Raw genomic sequence first — 4,390 nt, forward strand, 5'->3', positions numbered from 1 at the left:
AAGATGGAAATGTCTGCATCGAATCCTGGACACCAGACATAACCAGGGTCATCCAGGGCTGTTCAAAATACAGATGTTGGTGAGAAGTTGAGTTCAGCTTAACATTGGTTCAGCTTCCTCAGAACCAACTCTCAGAGTGAATAGAATCCCTGACACTCCTGTTTATTGCATTTGTGTCACCATAGATGTACCAGATCATAGGGCTACTCTCTTTAGAGAGAAAGATGACTGGTAGTGATTTAATCTGTGGGCCACCATACCTTAGACAAAGGGAGAAGTTGAGAGGCACAGTCATTCATGGTAACCTCAGCCTGTGATGGGAACTGAACCAAGCTGTTAGCATCACACTGCTTCAGAAATCAATCAGCCAACTAAGCGAAACCAAACACTCCTGTTTATAGGTTTATTTGAATCCAAACCCACATAAATTTCTAGTGGGTTAGATGTAGGTACATTGTTGGATAAATTGTATGATCTAAAATAAGTGAAGTTGCGTGCCTGGATCATATCGAACCACTAACCTTGAAGATACTGTCAGCCAGGGCTCCCTGATTGGCCCAGATTAATAGCTACAATCATGGAAATTATATTCAATAAGATCCACCTAGCCAACTTCGATAAAATCACTACTGTGAAGGATTCTCCCCTCTAATGAGGGGGCAGCCCACAATGATATATTGCTAGACATCCATTTACTTAAGCAGGAATCGGTCTTCTGCACTTGTTTTCTTGCAGTTCATAGTCAAACTCTAGTCTGTTCTCCCCTTCTTAACCAACCTTCCTAACTGAGGAAAACCAGCTATTTCTTTTTTGAAGATCTTTCACAATCAAATCAACCAAATAATCCATCAAACAAGTACAAGCATCCGTTGTTCAATATTGTCTCTGGAGCATGTCCTGGTTCATTCTTAATGGGAACATCATTTACAACAGTACATGCCAAACAGGATTGACTTTCAACACCAATTCTCAAGGGAAGCTAATTAAGTAATTAATTGCTCATCATATTAAGTAAAAGATATTTAATAACCAACATAGAAGCTGGTTAATAAACACAGAAAATATTAGAAATAGAAAGTTGGAAATTGTGGAGCCCGAAAGAGTTATTGTTTACAGTCAATAATCTTTTAGCATTTTCAGTTTTTATTTCAGACTTCCAGCAGCTGTGGTGTTCTGCTTTTCAAGAAGCTGGTTAATCCTGGCGAAAGCAATTGGAATTTTCCCAGAGGTACAAATGCCAGCTTTTGGTTAAACATATTCTGGAGATTTGCTGACCTAACCCATCATTTCTTCATAATTTACAAATGTTATTACATTTGCTTCATAAATACCAAACATGTTCCATTATCATCCCACTAGAAAAGCAAAACCACAGCCATACTATGGTGCTTTTTAATAGATAAAATGTCCTTTAAACAAATTTCTATGCAAAGAATGGATTGGAATTAAGTGTATTACTTTAAGAGGTTAAAAGAGTAATCAAGAGCAGTTACATTTTCAGAAAAACTAATTTTCTCTTAATTTACAGGGTACATAGGGCAAGAGCAAATTGTGAAGTGGTAAATTATGAATATTAATGTACACACATTTAAATTTATCTGGACAAGCTCAATGGCACTGCAGAAAAATAGTAGGTATAATTTATTACAGGAAGCATAAGCTTATGAGGATTTGGCAGACAAAAGGTTGATGTGTGTTAATTAGATATGAGGAGCAAGACCGAAATCTTGCAATTTTACACTAACAGATCAGTATAGAATTATCAGTACGTAACATAATGTTCTTAGATTCTTATAAAAGCAAACAAAATCTTTGAATGAAACACAAGGGACATAATTGATAATTTAAGGCAATTTTAAAGGTATATTCAGCCTGGAACAACAGTTGAAGTTCTGCATGCAGTTTTGGCTCTCAACAACATGGTTTGTTAAAAAATATTAAAGTACTGTGGGTCTTCTCTCTCTCTCTCGGGTAAAAAAAAGAACAAGATAGAGTCATAGAGATGCACAGCAAGGAAACAGACCCTTCGATCCAACCTGTCCATGCCGACCAGATATCCCAACACAATCTAGTCCCACCTGCCAGCACTCGGCCCATATCCCTCCAAACTCTTCCTATTCATATACCCATCCAAATGCCTCTTAAATGTTGCAATTGTACCAGCCCCCACCACATCCTCTGGCAGCTCATTCCATACACATACCATCTTCTGTGTGAAAGAGTTGCCCCTTAGGTCTCTTTTATATCTTTCCCCTCTCACCCTAAACCTATGCCCTCTAGTTCTGGACTCCCTGACCCCAGGTAAAAGACTTTGCCTATTTATCCTAATAATGCCCCTCATAATTTTGTAAACCTCTATAAGGTCATCCCTCAGCCTCCGATGCTCCAGGGAAAATAGCCCCAGCCTGTTCAACCTGTAGCTCAAATCCTCCAACCCTGGCAACATCCTTGTAAATCTTTTCTGAACCCTTTCAAGTTTCACAACATCTTTCTGATAGGAAGGAGACCAGAACTGCACGCAATATTCCAACAGTGGCCTAACCAATGTCCTGCACAGCCGCAACATGACCTCTCAACTCCTGTATTCAATACTCTGACCAATAAAGGAAAGCATACCAAACGCCTTCTTCACTATCCTATCTACCTGCGACTCCACTTTCAAGGCGCTATGAACCTGCACTCCAAGGTCTCTTTGTTCAGCAACACTCCCCAGGACCTTACCATTAAGTGTATAAGTCCTGCTAAGATTTGCTTTCTCAAAATGCAGCACCTCACATTTATCTGAATTAAACTCCATCTGCCACTTCTCAGCCCATTGGCCCATCTGGTCCTGATCCTGTTGTAATCTGAGGTAACCCTCTTCGCTGTCCACTACACCTCCAATTTTGGTGTCATCTGCAAACTTACTAACTGTACCTCTTATGCTCGCATCCAAATCATTTATGTAAATGACAAAAAGTAGAGGACCCATCACCGATCCTTGTGGCACTCCACTGGTCACAGGCATCCTGTCTGAAAAATAACCCTCCACCATCACCCTCTGTCTTCTACCTTTGAGCCAGTTCTGTATCCAAGTGGCTAGTTCTCCCTGTATTCCATGAGATCTAACCTTGCTAATCAGTCTCCCATGAGGAACCTTGTCAAATGCCTTACTGAAGTCCATATAGATCACATCTACTGCTCTGCCCTCATCAATCCTTTTTGTTACTTCTTCAAAACACTCAATCAAGTTTGTGAGACATGATTTCCCACGCACAAAGCCATGTTGACTATCCCTAATCAGTCCTTGTCTTTCCAAATACATGTACACCCTGTCCTTCAGGATTCCCTCCAACAACTTGCCCACCACTGAGGTCAGGCTCACCGGTCTATAGTTCCCTGGCTTGTCTTTACCGCCCTTCTTAAACAGTGGCACCACGTTAGCCAACCTCCAGTCTTCCGGCACCTCACCTGTGACTATCGATGATACAAATATCTCAGCAAGAGGCCCAGCAATCACTTCTCCAGCTTCCCAGAGTTCTTGGGTACACCTGATCATGACCTGGGGATTTATCCACCTTTAACCGTTTCAAGACATCCAACACTTCCTCCTCTGTAATCTGGACATTTTGCAAGATGTCATCATCTATTTCCCTACAGTCTATATCTTCCATATCCTTTTCCACAGTAAATACTGATGCAAACTATTCATTTAGTATCTCCCCCATTTTCTGTGGCTCCACACAAAGGCCACCTTGCTAATCTTTGAGGGGCCCTATTCTCTCCCTAGTTACCCTTTTGTCCCTAATATATTTCTAAAAACCCTTTGGATTCTCCTTAATTCTATTTGCCAAAGCTATCTCATGTCCCCATTTTGCCCTCCTGATTTCCCTCTTAAGTATATTCCTACTTCCTTTATACTCTTCTAAGGATTCACTCAATCTATCCTGTCTGTACCTTACATATGCTTCCTTCTTTTTCTTAACCAAACCCTCAATTTCTTTCGTCATCCAGTATTCCCTATACCTATAGCCTTCCCTTTCACCCTGACAGGAATATACTTTCTCTGGATGGATGAAATGTGATGGATTGACTGAAGGTTTTCTCCTGTCTGAAATGGTTTGTGTGTTTTTAAATGAGCTTGAGCGGATGGGAGAAAACAGTTAAATGATTTGGTCTTCATGATAACTATATTACAAATTACAATTAAATATTTTAGCTGTGGTTTTGTCTTTAAAAATTTCTTCATAGGGGTCAACAATCAAGAACTTCAGTCACTGTAGTTTTCAACAGGGAAGACATGTAGGATTTCATCAACAAACAAATTCTGTGATTAGAGCAGCTTACAAACTTGCAGAAATTAATGCAAACTCAGCACATTCAGTATATAGCATATATTTTGACCAGGAAA

Source organism: Chiloscyllium plagiosum, unplaced genomic scaffold, assembly GCF_037043375.1.
Source record: "Chiloscyllium plagiosum isolate Xiang-an unplaced genomic scaffold, Cpla_swu_hap1 HiC_scaffold_23, whole genome shotgun sequence".
Lineage (NCBI taxonomy): Eukaryota > Metazoa > Chordata > Chondrichthyes > Orectolobiformes > Hemiscylliidae > Chiloscyllium > Chiloscyllium plagiosum.